The sequence below is a fragment of the Cetorhinus maximus genome, chromosome 7 (genome assembly GCF_964194155.1).
Source record: "Cetorhinus maximus chromosome 7, sCetMax3.hap1.1, whole genome shotgun sequence".
Taxonomy (NCBI): Eukaryota; Metazoa; Chordata; class Chondrichthyes; order Lamniformes; family Cetorhinidae; genus Cetorhinus; species Cetorhinus maximus.
This window is the reverse complement of record NC_135885.1, coordinates 86509301-86524620: the sequence shown is the minus strand read 5'-3', so window position 1 is coordinate 86524620 and position 15320 is coordinate 86509301. Positions and strand designations below refer to the sequence as shown.

The 15320-nt window shown below is 43.5% G+C and overlaps 1 protein-coding gene across 1 annotated transcript in view; it reads left to right on the top strand.

Annotated features, from left to right (window-relative positions):
• Positions 1 to 15320, top strand: part of LOC144682919 (progesterone receptor-like) — a 372394-nt gene that overhangs the window by 262015 nt on the left and 95059 nt on the right. The gene's annotated exons all lie outside the window — the stretch shown is intronic.

Here is a 15320-nt window from a genome sequence, read left to right as displayed (position 1 = left end):
TCGGTGGGCATGCATCAGAGTCAGCAGTGCACCCGCCAACAATTAAAAGGCCTATTAAAGCCAATAAAAAGGTAATTGAATGAAATTTTTCACAGCCTGTCCAACCTTACAGTTGGCGGGCAGGCGAAAAGGCCAAGCGGCCTTTGCATTTTTTAGGAAACCTCATCCACAGATGGGATGAGGTTTCCAACAGCAAATAAAAATAAAATTAAAATTTTAAAATTTTATTAATAACAAGTCTCTGCTCATGTGACAGAGATAGGGGACATGTTTGATAACATTTTAGAAATCCTTATTTTTAATGTTTTAAACTGTTCATCTCCCTGAGGCAGCTCTCTGCCTCAGGGAGCTTTTCCTGCGCACACCCCCGTGCATGCGCCAAGTTCGCGCTTGCCTTCCACCATCATCCCTTCCTCACACATGCACTGCGCTCACGTTTCACACTGGGCAGGCCTTAATTGGCCCGCCAGCGTGAAATCGCGGTCCTGTCCCAATCGTGGGCAGTGGTTGGCCCCCTGCCCAACGAGGGAAAAATCCTCCCCGGGGATATAAGGAAATGAGGACCGAGAGAATACATTCCATATGTACCCAATTATCTCCCAACGTATATTCTCCATTTGTTCTTTTATTTCAAAATGGTAACAATTCCAACAATAAAGAAACAAGCTAGAAGTTTCCAATGCTCTCTCATTTCCAGAAGGTATCGACTTATGCTAGGATACAGGCCCAAACCATCAGTAGCCTTCCAGTACCTTGGCTAGTCTATATTTGCAATCCTAGATAGTGTGCTTTAGAAGGCTATTTTTCCACAACCCAAGGCCTTATCCTGTTTCCCTCCAGCATCTACACATGTACAACTTTCAGCATGTATCATTAGATAGTAATCGGGAATGGAGATATGGCTAATCTTATTCCTCATTCTGTCCCAGAAACACTGAGATTCATTGCAGCACTTGAACTCCTGTCCTACTTGAGATGAGGAAATTCATGGACTGGGAATCAAACCTGGGATCTTCTGTTGGTTGAGAGCACTGCATCACTGATATTTTGTGTAGTACAGTTCATCCAAAATTCTGCTGTCCATACCTTAACTTATGCGAAACCTGTTTACACAACACCCCTGAGCTCGCTGTCCTACATAGGCTCCTGGTAAAGCAGTATAACTCTCATCCTTGTTTTCAAATCCCTCTATGGCCTCACCCATCCCCATCTCTGTAACATTGCCCAACTCTACAGCCCTCCAGCATCTCTGCACTCCTCCAATTCAGGCCATTTGCGCATCCCTCATTTTCTTCACTCCACTATTGGTGGCCATACATTTAGCTAGCCCAGGATTCCCTCCCTAAACCTCACTGCCTCTCTACTTCTCTATCCTCATTTAAGACACTCCTTAAAACCTACCTCTTTGACCAAGCTTTTGATCATCTGCCCTAATATTTCCTCCTCAAAAACTGAAGATACTGGAAGTATTCAGCAGGTGAGGCAATACTTGTGGAGCGAAAAACAGAGTTAATGGGCCCAGTTTTAACTCACTCAAAACATTTTTACTTATACAGAATTAAAATCAAGGCTCAGTTTCTCAGGTCGACGACCTTTTGTGAGAATTTTAGACAAAATTAGAGATACACAGATTTTAGGGGAAGAAGGAAAGAACAAAAGGGAAGGTCTGTAATAGGGCTGAGGGCAAGATTGACTAAGGATACTAGCCCAAGGAAAAAGAGGACAGGTGGAGAAATAAAAGATGGGTCTAGGGGAGCTGTAAGTGGCAAGAGCAGAACTATTATCAAAACCTGCTGTTCGAAAAAATGGGAGCAATAGTTATTGTGACCACAAAATTGAACTCCTTAACACGTCCATAGTTTTGGCACGAAGGGTACTGTTTTGATACCAAAATAGCATCCACACTTCATGTATACACTTCCAGCACAGCCTACAGCAAAAAACATCTTTGTGAGGACATTAGTGCAGGCATTAGGAGCACGCATCAGAAGAATACAGTGAAGGTGATTTGTCATGTCAGTCAATGTGCAACAGCAATTTGACACCATGCTGCTGATGCTGCAACCAGTCCAAACCCACTTTATCCAACAAACATTCCAATACTCCATACAAATACCAGCTAATCACCCTGGTGTATTTCCTTGCCTTAGTGTTCCTAAGCAGTGCTATTCCAGTGGCTGCAGCATGGTGAGTGAAAGGCTACTGACTTTCAATGGGGCCTTCGAGGACGCTCTCAAACAGCTCTGGGGCCTAGAAGGACCAGCTTCACACCACACCACCTCAGCATGAGCAGCAGCAGTCTGGCCTGGCTGGGTGATAGAAGTGGCAGTGTTGGGAGCACAGATCTTGAGAGAGGACAGCAGGCTCATGTTCCACAGAGCCACTATCACTCCCACAGAGTGGCACCACAGTAATTGGGATAACCCCAGGAATACAGATTGTTGTACTGGTGTGAGATCCTGAAAACCCCATGAGTATCTACAGCCATGATGGCAGCAGTCTGAACTTGCATGGCACCAAACTGAGATTTCAGGTTAGCATGCAGGTACAGCAAGCAATTGGGAAGGCAACTGGCATGTTGGCCTTTATTGCAAGGGGATTGGAGTACAAGAATAAAGAAGTCTTGCGACAATTGTACAGGGCTTTGGTGAGATCACACCATGAATACATATGCAGCTTTGGCCTACATATTTAGGAAAGGATGTATTTGTGTTGGAGGCAGTACAGTGAAGGTGGTGTTGAAGCCCAAAGTCAGCCATGATCATGCTGAATGGTGGAGCATGCTGAACAGGCCCTATGGTCTACTCCTCTTATTTCTTATATTCTTGTGACCTCATTCTGAGCTTCTATTGCAGCAGTCGGACATTGCTGGCTTCTGCTTGTGCTGCAGTGGAAGCTGAGACATCGACATGAAACACTGTATCATGGCTGGCTCCCCAGGTGATCTCATGGTGTTGGCCACAACTTTCAAACTGAAGAGGATGGGCTCTAAGCTCTGCACAAAGCCTTTGCCAAGTTGAAGCCAGACTCCTCCTTGCTCCTTGACAGTGAGTGTAGGCTTTTCATAATGCCTGTCAATGCACCAAGCAGCTCAGTGTGCATACCTATCAGCCTTTTCTATACGCTGCCCTATTGAAACACTCATCTGAGCCCTCTGCAGCAGAAGTCATGTGCTACTTCACCCTCTAATGAGCTGGCACCTGTGGTATCTATCCTTTTTCTCTGCCTTGGCTGCAGCCCACTTGTGCCTGGTGACTCACTGGATGGAATTTAATGGTTCCCCCTACCCACCCCAGGAGTGGGCTAGGAGGCAGGGAAGGCCATAAATGGCAGAAAGCATGAGGTTGAGGGCCTATTGCCTTCCCGACTTCCCCTGATTAAGTCAGAAGTGGGGTAGGTTGAGATCAGCGTTCCCAGTCTCTAGGCTAATTGAGGCCCATATGTGGCTAATTAAGAACCTCTTAAAGGCCTCAACCACCGCCATTGATATTCTGTCTGTGGCAAAGGGGGGAGGGGGTGGGCAATGCCATATGGGTAAACTGCCAGGTATGCGTTGGTGGGCTTGCCTACGGTCTGGGGTGCCCTCTAGTTTGGGTACCCTGTGCCCAACAGAGGGCCTCGCAGGCATCAAAGGCCACTCCCACAAGTGGATGATCCATCTCGGCCTCCAGAGGTCCCCAGCATCACAGATGCCAATCTTCAGCCATTTCGATTCACTGCACGTGATATCAAGAAATGGCTGAAGGCACTGGAGAGTGCAAAGGCTATGGGCCCTGACAACATTCCGGCAATAGTACTGAAGACTTGTGCTCCAGAACTTGCAGTGCCCCTAGCCAAGCTATTCCAATACAGCTATAACAGCCATCTGCCCAGCTATGTGGAAAATTGCCCAGGTATGTCCTGTGCACAAAAAGCAGGACAAATCCAACCTGCCCAATTACTGCCCCTTCAGTCTACTCTCCATCATCAGTAAAGTAGTGGAAGAGGTCATCAACAGTGCAATCAAGCGGCACTTGCTTAGCAATGACCTGCTCACTGATGCCCGGTTTGGGTTCCGCCAGGGCCACTCAGCTCCTGACCTCGTTACAAACATGGACAAAAGAGCTGAATTCCCAAGGTGAGGTGAGAGTGACTGTCATTGACACCAAGGCAGCATTTGACCGAGTGTGGCACCAAGGAGCCCTAGCAAAATTAAAGTCAATGGGAATCAGGGGGAAAACGCTCCGCTGGTTGGAGTTATACCTAGCACAAAGGAAGATGGTTGTGGTTGTTAGAGGTCAGTCATCTCAGCTCCAGGACATCACTGCAGGAGTCCCTCAGGGTAGTGTCCTTGGCCTAACCATCTTCAGCTGCTTCATCAATGACCTTCCTTCTATCATGAGGTCAGAAATGGGGGTGTTCGCTGATCATTGCACAATGTTCAGCACCATTCGCGACTCCTCGGATACTGAAGCAGTCCATGTCCAAATGCAGCAAGACCTGAACAATATCAAGTGGCAAGTAACATTTGCGCCACACAAGTGTCAGGCAATGACCATCTCCAACAAGAGAGAATCTAACCATCATCCCTTGATGTTCAATGGCATTACCATCACTGAATCCCCCACTATCAATATCCTGGGGGTTATCATTGACCAGAAACTGAATAGGACTAGCCATATAAATACTGTGGCTACAAGAGCAGGTCAGAGGCTGGGAATCCTGCGATGAGTAACTCGCTTCCTGATTCCCCAAAGCCTATCCACCATCTACAAGGCACATGTCAGGAGTGTGATGGAATACTCCCCTGTTGCCTGGATGAGTGCAGCTCCTACAACACTGAAGAAGCTGGACACCATCCAGGACAAAGCAGTCCGCTTGATTGGCACCACATCCACAAACATTCACTCCCTCCACCACCAACGCACAGTAGCAGCAGTGTGTACCATCTCCGAGATACACTGCAGGAATTCACCAAGGCTCCTTAGACAGCACCTTCCAAACCCACGACCACTACCACCTGGAAGGACAAGGGCAGCAGATAGATGGGAATAGCACCATCTGGAAGTTCACCTCCAAGTCACTCACCATCCTGACTTGGAAATATATCGTTGTTCCTTCACTGTCGCTGGGTCAAAATCCTGGAACTCCCTTCCTAACAGCACTGTGGGTGTACCTACACCACATGGACTGCAGCGGTTCTAGAAGGCAGCTCACCACCACCTTCTCAAGGGCAACTAGGGATGGGCAATAAATGCTGGCCCAGCCAGCGAAGCCCACAACCCGTGAATGAATAAAAAAAAGGGAGGGTGGGAGAAAGCAAGAAGTGCAGGTTTATACCATCTGCAGCTTGTAAATCAGAAGGGGTTGTGGGATGAGGAGGAAGCAGGATGTGAGAAAGTAGATTAGATAGGAACAAATGGTTAACTTTCATAGTTTTATTCATGGCTGCACAATTGATTGCTAGCACTGCCTCCATCATGGGGCTAAGACATGCAGCTGTGCCTGTCCCTTGCCAGTCAGGTGCTGCTCCTTCTGATTATGGGCAATCTTGTCCTGAAAGAAAGAAAAAAGCATGCCATTGAGTGTGGTGCACTGTGTTTGGGTAATGCACCTGCCACAGCTGAATAACTGGCTGTAGATGTAAACTGTGAGATGAGTCTTGCAGCAGTGCACAGTGTGTGTGAGGGTAAGGTGAGGCAATGACTGTTTGGCGTGAGTCATGCTTGATATAAATTGTTGGCATTTGAGGGAGGGGATGGGGTGAATGCAACAGTGTGAGGGGTTAATGGTTTGTTTGTAAGGATATGGCATGTTAATGTTGCATGTACTGACTTTTACCACTTGCATGAGGTGATTGAGCATTCTGCGGCCTTGCATCCAGGTCCTCAGAGCTAGACTGCTGGCATTAACTGTGACATCTATCCGCTCCCACTGCCTTCATAGTGTCTGTCTGAAGGGACTCCACTGAAGGAAGAGAACGTCTCTCCTGCCCATCTCCTACAATATGGCCCCCAGTGCTGTGTGAAGGGAACCTAAAGGACCGTCTGGATTGTTGCACCATTTTCTCTCCTCTCTCTGCTCAGAAACTCTTCTTGAACCAGTTCCAGGCAAAATGAGCCTCCCTATGAAGTGCAGTGACATTAAATAGTGCAGGCTAACTTTAAGTGGTGTTAGCCTTGGGCAAACCTGATCCCCTTGCTGACGCATGCAGCCACTCAACAGCCTGCATGCCAACACTGTTTAAGTTAGCAGACAGCATGAAGTTTATGTGCTGCCTACATCGCTACGAACAGATGTGGTCAATCGCTCATCACAAACTCCACGCCTGATTACCAACCTTATTCGATTTTTCCCCCTAATATTTCTTTGTGGTTATGTATCAAATTTTATTTGATAATCACTCCTGCGAATTGCCCAGAGCCATTTTATTGCATTAAAGGTGCTATGCAAATGCAGGGTTTGTTGTTCATTCTAAAATTAGATCATTGTATTTAAACTGATAGTAATGTTACATCAATTTATTTCCATATGCAAAATTGACAGTCAAAATAACTTCTGACAAAGGTTTTATAGAATGGCATATATTTTACACAAGTGGATTAGAAACATTGCATTATCTAGTTATTGGGATCAGGCCAGCTAGGCCCACCTCGGCCTGCTGAAAATGTTGAATGTTTGCCGAACATACTCTGCTGTAGTTCTTGCTTGAACTAGGCTTTAATGTAAAGCAGTACATTCAACAGTTGCCAAGTTAGAGCTAATGGCATTACAGTCACATTGACTACAGAAACCTTCACCTTCTTAGAATAGAAGAAAGATGCAATTAATAGCAACAGCTTGAACTTATGGTGTGTCCGAAGGAGAGGCTTTAGAGTTCCCCTCATAGGACTATAAGAGCAGAAAAGGATGTTCGGAGATTATCGCCAGAATGTTCACTGCTGAAAAATGATTTAAAGAGAACACTAGAAAGTCACTGTTTTTATATTTGTGAATGTGAAATTGATAGCAACCATGAATGTTATGGCTATTGGATCTTTCCAATCAGTAGGGAGTGATTTCTCTGGCATTGAAAATATATTGGCCTATAAATTCAGTACGCACAGCACCTTTTATCCAGCACTAACTGGCCTAAAATGATTTTTATAAGTGCATATTTCCAGCAAAGAATGAGCCACCCGCCATATTAGGAAAAGAGAAAAACGGCATGTCTGTGTGTATCTGCATATGCATATTGTCCATAAATGGACTTATGTAATATAATTCCCAAGACCTTCTCCCACTCAGTAGTATTGAACGTGCAACCCTGCAGAGTGTATACTTGCTTGTAATTACCCCAGCCCAAATTCACCATGATGTTCTTGTGTTTATTAAATTATGGTTACCAATCACATGCCCATTTCTCATTGTGTCTTGATCTCTCCATGTTGAAAGGCACAATGTAGAACCGTACCCCCCATGCCACTCCCCCAGTATCCACTATTGACAGAACACATGAGCCCTATAATAACATTGGGAAGTCTTTGAGATGCTCAAGAAACTGTCAAAGTCAACGAACAACAATAAGAAACTTCCTCAAAAAACCTAATCCTATTAACTACTTGTAAACTGTCAATCAAAACAAAGCTGATGATATAAGCAATTTGCTGTTCTGTGCCAAGTTAATTTGTGTACAATAATTCAAGTAACTGAAAGTAGCTTGCGCAGCACCCAAAATTGACGATGCTTTGTGATTCCTGAAATGTTAAGATGAGTGGTAAGTAGTAGATCTGTCTCCCTTACCATGAAAACATTGCTCACATTTTTCTTGGGCAACACAGGAATCCTTTTCCAAATTCAAACTTTCTAGCAGGGAGATTCACTCTTAGAAAGTGTGTATTTTAGAATTTCAGGGCTGGGCTGCACACAATACCAACCAAAATAATGGAATAGTCAAGCACACCTAAAACCTAAATTACTATTAGATATTGTCAATGAGTGAGAACTCCACCGGAAACCCATAGTCAGAAAATTACCCCTCATAGCCCTACTTTTACCTTTTAGGAAACTTACATTAATAATAATTTTTAAAAGAGCCAATTTTTTGAAGTCAGTGCACAGTAATTGTAACTAATTTGCTGGTTCTAAATACAACATCTTCTTCCCATTAATAAAATTATTTTACCAAAAGATTAGCTTCCTTCCGTCGGAAATGTAGCACATTTGTACTTTATCATGTCATATTTCTTGGCTTAATGCCAATGGAAATTTAAAAATCCATTAACAAAAGTCAAATGGTTCATTTCCAGTTATTGGGTCATTTAGTTAGCATAATTCCTTAAAATTATTCATTGATGGGTTGACGTTCAGTTGGTTGTAGGTTGCTGTAAATGAAAAACAAATGTTCTTACCTTTTAGCAGCAACTATAAGTCAAATAGAGACCGAAGTAGACTGCATAATCTCTCTGAGGAATCAGTTTGACATGTAATAATACTTTTCTCATGCTTGTTGCTTTCTGAGGCTGAATGTTTACTTACCTGGCCCGCTTGGAACAGAGGGAGGGTTTGAAAGCTGGTTGAACACAGAAGTCAGATTCCTGCACATTCTGTGAAGATGTAATACCGCTGCATGCCATGACTTCACTAACTGCTTCCCTTCTCAGAAACCAAGCCTCATTGACAGTGGGCTGGGGAGTCAGTCAAATAGGTTCATAGGATCAGTTATGTCCCTGTCGGAACAGGGGGGAGCGGAGGTCGATCAGGGTAGAGGGGTTAAGGGTGTTGATCCTGGAGGGATCCATCAGGCAACTTGGGTGAGGAGGGTTGGTGGTTCATCAGATAGACTGTCTATCATGGTTTTGGGGGAGAATGGGGAGGTAGGAGTCAAGAGGCCTGGGGAATGGGGAGCTTAGGATCCGCAGGTGTTGATGGCTTGGAATCGCTGTCCTGGGAGGGCTTCTGTGGGGATGGGGGAGGCAAGGGTCCTTGGGTGGAAGAGGGTGGATTGGTGGGCTAGTCAGGGGAACTAAAGTCTGAGGATGATATTAGGGGTCTGGTGGATGGGAGAATCAGAGGCCTCTTGGGGCACATCCAGGAGATAGGGGCGCTCACCTCCTGGATCCGTTAAGTCCTCAGCTAAATGTACTTGCCGGGTTCCTCAAGGTTTGGAAAACCCAGCTGACCACAGTTAAAGCTGAGAAGCTGAATAACAATGAGACTCATAGCCAGCTTGGAACCAGTTGGGTGCCTTCCCACCTTCTAGCCTCAGTTAAAACCAGGTGGGCGGTTAGAGGCGGGTTTGTGTAAGGAATATGATTTTTAAGATATTAACCCTCCCACCTCCCATCCCACCCCCAGCCCAAACCTGTCTGTGTTTTTAGGTTAAGATTCACCTTTTTCATATACTGACATACGTAATTATTAAAACAAACTTTATATTCGTTGCCAAGATAGAAAAATCAATTTTCTATCATTTGGGATATGGGAAAATTCAGAAAAACATTTTGACTTTTGAGGGCAAATTCTCACTCCATCCCAGCAACCAGGTGTGCCGGGCATTAAAATTGAAATGGTGGACATTCCATTGTTCTACTGCCTGCAGCCGTTATTTTATTGGTTGGTTGAGGCACCCACCTAACTCAGCAAGTGCACCATGAATAAATACATCAGGCTCCCCTGATGTCATTAGGACCCTGATTCAATTTTAACTGTCTGCTGATTAGAGAGTCCCCCGTCGAATTTCCGCTTGGTAAAATCCAGTGGTAAGAGCTGAAAATGTTGCCTGTTCTTCTGCCTCCTCCAGCTGTCCTTTTAGAGACCTTTATGCACAGCTGATTAAGCCGCCACAGACCAGAAAAACTGAGCACAGCTTAGACGCACATTCTCCGTTATGTTTTTGTTCAATTTGACTGAAGCAGGCATTGGACTCCTGATTAGCATATTCAGGAGCTAGAACCAGCCCTGAAAGCTTGGAAGTCATTGGCTGTGAAGTTGCCAACTGGTGCACAGCAGAGATGATTGGATGCTGGAGATTTTGCCCAGAAATTTGTCCCCAGAACATCTCAAACAACAGTGCCACCATGGCTAATCTCCACTCTCCCTTGCTGTTTTTGTTGAGATCAAATATTAATGAGTGAGGGGGAAGGAAGAGCAGGAAAACAGACTTGCAGTAATTATCTCCAACATGGAGTTAACACCAGAACAGACATGATGGGCTGAATGGTTTCCTTCTGTGCTGGAAATTCACTGATTCTTATAGTGGAGTATTTTTGAAATAGTTTTTTTTATTTAGAAAGCATGCTGGTACAAGATTTTAAGTAGCTCTGAATTAATCATCCAAGTTCACATTATTATCGGCGTTTCCTGCAGTTTATTGCATTAATTAATTGGCTGGGATTTTCCGGCCCAAAGGTGGGCGGGAGCCGCCACGGGCGAGATGGCGCCCCAGCCAGAAGTCCATTGACTTGCCGCAGGACCGGGAGATCCCAGTGGCGGGCGGGTCTGGAAAATCCTGTCCATTGTCTTCTCATATGTCACAAAGTCCATTTAAATATTGCTCTGCCACTACTGAGTTTCTTTGGTTATGATCTTGGGCACTAGCCTTTCCAGCAACTGGTGCCTTGGTTAAATTATGATCAAGAGTTTTGAAGTTCATAAGCCAAAGTCTTACTGATTCTTTCTACAAGTGCTGGGCATTCAGGGGGTCAGTGTGAATCTTCCTTATACTGAATAGCTCACTTTAATATGCTACTTGGCAAGTTCCTCAGACTCACCAGGGAAGCCTGTTTCTCTAGGGTAAGTATTCCTTAGTAATATCAGATGTTCATTCCAACTCAGAGATTTATATCCTTTTCTCTGCAATCTGGAAACTGTACGCAAGCTAAACAGATGTCGTGATGACCTAACATCAATGGCTTTTGCTCCACTGTAGCCTTTAAGTTCTCTAATTGTGCTACAGACTGAGTAAATTGGTCTAATTTTGATGTTCCATATCCTAAAGCAAGTGACAAGAATTCTCGTAGATCAGTAGAGATTCCAATAGGTTGAGCCCTCCCTCCCCAGGTATTGGACCTGGAACATAACGCTAACTTAATGCAACATACTGCTCTCTCAATTTAAAACTAATCCACTGGACATTTCTGTAACTGGGGAGAACCTAATCAAACATATACTCTAAGAAAAAGCTGATCTTCAAAATCAAGATTAAGATTGTGTACAGTTCTTAGTTTCCTGTTGAATAGAGTCATCTGGAAAAGAGCTAGGCATCCATTTTTTTCCCCTGAATTTACCCTTTGTTAGCTCAGTTCATATTGAATGTACCTTACAAAGTGAGATTAGGTTAAGTCAAGGTTCAAATAAGAGGTGGAGTTATATGACCAGCAAGAAACATGAGCATTATTTATTTACGCTCTAATGATTGATCCTCCTCTGAATATTGTATCATGTCTGAGATATGCAATGATACTGCTCTCTCCTGCTTCATACCATGCCAGTACAGTTTTATTTATATTACATTATCATACAGCAGATATAATGCAGAGCTAAATAGTCTTTCTGCCAACTCTCACTTTTTCTGTCCCTGTACTTAATTGTTCCTGAGACTGAGCCAAATGTTCGAGGCAGAGTTGTCTCCTCTGCCACTCTATGCACTGTACTGTCTTATCACTGCCCATGTTAACTTAGCGCAGAGCATCAACTGAACCTGGAACCATGTGGTGCGTTTACTCACTGAACCATTACTAGAGCTAGTACCATTTTGAATTGGTAGAGAATATTCCCTTCCTGCAGGAATCACCTGATTCAGTACATGGGAAGGTTTTGTTTTCTAATTTCAGGGTTGGTTCTCTTCCAGTGTTTTCTGAGTGAGTGCACTTCCTGTGCACTTGTTCGACCAATTTCTTTTTGACTTCTTTAGCGGTTGCGCCATCATACTGAATTATATCTGAACACATCTATTTTTCTCAAACTCCATTTTAATATAAGATATTGGTACATCTGGGAAGTTTTTATGGAGGAAGCATGTTACAACTGAACTGTTTAGTGGAAAACGGTTGGCATAGTGTGAATGATCCTGTTCATTTAGAACATTGTGACCTTGACTAGATGCATTGTGGTCCTTGTCCCATGCATACCTTTATCCCTAATAGAGTTGCCAACTCTGGCTGGACGCAACTCCTAGAGATTTCACCACCTGACCTCCTGTCTCTAACTGCCCCACGCAGTAAATTACCTTTTCCTTCTATCTTCAATACTTTATAACTAGGAAACAAAGCTAGTCAAAGAAATTGAAAAAAAAAGCATAGTTTTGTTTTTAGGTCTCCTGTGATTTCTCTCCCTGAGTTGCTCGCAGCAGTGTCCAGGAGATTAATCTCCTGGGCAAATCTGAAGGGTTGGCAACCTTAATCACTACCTGAAGCAGTCTTCTATAGATTCATTCCACTAAAGAAGGCTGGGCTATCATGTTTCACAAATCCATTTTTCAGGGCTCCTGGTCACCACAAAACAGGAATCTTCATATCAATCCATTGGGAATACATCTATACCAAAGGTACATCCTTACCTTCTGTAGTTATTAAAAGATTCACACATGTTTGTGTGAAAAATCTTTTATTCTCCTCAGAAGAGCAGCACTTTAACAATACTAATTTATTTTGGAACTGTTACAACCTTGCTGGGGTATAGTTCCATAGGTTCTTTAACCTTTGTGAACCTGGACAGTGAGTGCCGCAGAATATTCCACTGAAGGTCGTATCACTTAGATCCAATCTGTCCTTTTCTGACATCCGCACACATTCATTTCCAAAAGACATTGTTGGAAAGCAATCTGGAGTGGGGATTCTGATTAACCTTTTCCCCTCTACAACACACGTGTGGGGGTGGGGTGGGGGCAATTGAGGCTAACTCTCTCTGCTGAAATGAATTGACCTTTAGCAGAGGCAGAGCTCAAGTTAAAAGATTAGGGTTGGGCGTGGGCATTGGATAAACATCCAGATTCGGCTGGCTTGGCACAGAATAACCACAACAACATTTTCCAATGTCACTTTGTTTTTTGCGTCTGACTCAAAAGGTAGCAACGAGAATCTGAAAGTTAAATGAGCAAATTGCTTTCACTCATTTTTGGCCAAGTCCTGACATGAAAAACTGGAAGACCGCAAAATGATTTGTTGAAGAGTGGGGAGGGGTGAGGAGGAGGATGTTGTGGGGGTGGGGTGGGGTGGGGGGGGTGGGGGTGCAAGTGGCAGTGTCATGCCCCCATCAACCCTCCCACTGGCTCCGCCACTGTCCTTTAGTATCTACACTTCTGGGTTTCACCATTTGTCACCTTCTTATTCTGTGTAAGATTTGCCTTTTAACATAGGAGCACTGGGGATTGAGAAGCAATGATTTGGCCCAGAAAAATTCCTTCCTGCAGTACAATCACTTTCCCAGCATGAAATAATGTAATTTGCATGATTCTGCTTTTTTTTCCCTTCTAATACTTTACTTGCTATATAGTTACTAACATCTGTGTTGGTGAAGCATTTTGCATTATCTTGTACAACTACAACTTTCCTTCATGTTCAGAAATGTCTTGTGCTCCTACTTTACAACAATAATCATGCCTTAACTTTGTCCGCCTTCTTCCAGACCTCCTGCCAGGTCGTCCTCTGAGTCGTGAAGACAGTGCTGAAAAACTGCAATGCTTTGTGCCTACTTTACAAGCTGGGGGGTTTGGCGTCCCCCATGAAAAAATGTGGTTGCGTCACTTCATGATGGTGTCTACCTGCACTTGCAGACCCTCTTCATTAAAACTGGCTTTGCGCTACAACCATTTAGCTATTTTTAACCAGCAGTAGTGTGCTCAGCAGCAAGCTTTTCAAAATTTGTAGGGGTCAAGTGGCTTTTCAGCTGCTTCAGAAGCGCAAAAAGATCTTTAATGCTGATGTATCGCAATTGGCTGATATTTGTCTTTGCCAGTAATGATGACAGTTCTTATTTTCGATATTTAGGAATTATGTGTGCTTTGCTCAGGTTTTGGTACAGTGGTTGCAAAACAGTCTTTTTGCCAATTTTTTTGCCAAAAACATTGTTGGCCCCTGGATTAATAAATAATTCTAAACAAAACAGTTGTAGAAGTCCATGTTTTTCTTTCACAGCAACTAAGAGTTAATTAAAAATAGGTACAGACTTTTTTTTTACCTTGCATATAAAGACTGCGCAAAGTTATACCCTTGATTTTTCCTTTATAACATGCATTGGGAAAACCCAAGCTCCTGGTGCACACGATAAGTGATTGAATGTGCAATTACTGTGATTGCAAAACTGTGATTTCGGTATAAAATCTCCTCTATTTTAGACCGAAAATGGAACTAAAATGTTGGTGCGCGTAGTTGGGTAGAATTTACCATTTCATGCTTCTGGCACACAGAGTATTGTGCCTGGCGTGTGAATTCATAAAATCTATCTTTAGAATCAGTGTGCTCTGTATGTGAAAACCGTTACCAAGATGGTAAAACTGGATGACATATATGCAAACTATACGTTACTTGCAATGAAGTTTGACAGATAATATTGCCAGGCATCAGAGGGTTTTTCTCCCTGACGGCAACTATCAGGGGTGTTTTTTCCCTCTTCTGACTTCCTGCACTCATCAGCTAATACACTCCCCTTTGTTATTTTTATCAAATTTACATTAGAAAGTTTCTGTAACGATGGGAAGTTTTCAGCCAGTTAAGAGACATTGGAGCCTAAAAAAGTCAATAGTAGCTGGGTATGCCTGTTTACCCAACTGTCACTGACTTTTTCGGCTCATCTGCTTCCCAACCTGCATCAAGATTGGTCTGGATGCTAATGGTTCTCTATGAAGGCAGACACTGCCACTCCCATAGCTGACATCTTCAGAGTGGCTCCCTGCAGAGAGGGGAGACCCAGAATCAGGGTCTGAAAAATTGAAATGAAAATAAGGACTTCTCCTAAGAGGTAAGAGATATTTAAATTTTCTTTTTTAAGCATTGTTTAGCCAGGAAACGTATTTTAAATTGAAAGCACTTCCCCACATTTTCTTTCTCCTTAAGTAAAGTTAAATGAAGCTTACTTCTTGTAATATAAATGCCTTTGATCTTGCCACATAGTCTCACATGACTTTTGCATCGACAGAGTCAAAGTGCTGATGCCTGGCAACATCACATTTTATCTCTCATTATATCTCCTCTCATAAAATGTGATCTACCATTATGTTTAAGAGACAACGGCTTGTTCATTTATACATTCAAAGGAAACTGAATTTGGAAACTGAGGCAGCTGAGAAGAGTGAAATCAAATAAAATTCAAATAATGTAAACATTGGTTTGGATAATTGTGCAGTATGAGTCTGTAAACTGAAC